The following is an 863-nucleotide window of genomic DNA, read 5'->3' on the forward strand; positions in this document are numbered from 1 at the left end:
TAACTTTATATTCAAACTTTTGACATGATTAGCATTACTTTTCCTTGCCAGCAAAAAGCCTTAAGTGCTTGGCGAGTCAACCAGGAAAGACTGGTAAAACACACAAAAAAAGCCCTCTAGATTCCCTCCCTCTGATTTTAAAGGGGATTCAACAGATTTACTGCTTAAAAATGTAATTTTTTGAAATTGCTTCTTTTTCTCTTTCCCTGAGCTAAACATTCACACTCATTTTTTCCTGGAAAGATACCCACCCTAGTATAGCAACCGAGTCAAGATTAATAAGTCAGTGTTATTGCTAAACCAAAGACACTAAAAGAATATTTGCATTCCAAGCCTCCACTGACTCCAGTAGGCTTAGATCTCCACTGAGATCTCTAGGGATAACATAATATGAAACTAAACAGGTTTTCCAGTAATCACAGTAATTCATTCTTCCTAGTGCAGCAAGACACATAAAAGATCACTATTAACCAAGAAACTTTTTAGATTATTAAATACATTTTCTCCCAATTAAATGCACTGAGGATACATTTTAATTGCTCCCCTCAGCATTAAACATTGAAACAAACAAACAAAAATTAATTCACATTCCCACTGAAATGGTTAAATGCTAAAAGTTATGAAGGACCTTTTCATAATAGAATTGGCAGTATTACCTCTGGGCTAATGCATACAGTAAAGGAAATTAAAAGAGGCTGCAAAGGAAGAGTAGAAGTAGAGCTGGCTCTTACTGAGTCAATGGCAAAAATCCTTAGCACTACGATAAGACAAGAACAAGACCCAACGGCATGAATTTACTGCAAAGCCAAGAGAAATTTTAAAGCCTAAGTAAAGAAGAACAGCAAAATGATGAATACTTAAAA

The 863-nt window shown here is 35.1% G+C and overlaps 1 long non-coding RNA gene across 1 annotated transcript in view; it reads right to left on the reverse strand.

Annotated features, from left to right (window-relative positions):
• LOC109368220 overlaps positions 1 to 863 on the reverse strand; it is a 3,106-nt gene that overhangs the window by 1,227 nt on the left and 1,016 nt on the right. The gene's annotated exons all lie outside the window — the stretch shown is intronic.

Source organism: Meleagris gallopavo, chromosome 6, assembly GCF_000146605.3.
Source record: "Meleagris gallopavo isolate NT-WF06-2002-E0010 breed Aviagen turkey brand Nicholas breeding stock chromosome 6, Turkey_5.1, whole genome shotgun sequence".
Lineage (NCBI taxonomy): Eukaryota > Metazoa > Chordata > Aves > Galliformes > Phasianidae > Meleagris > Meleagris gallopavo.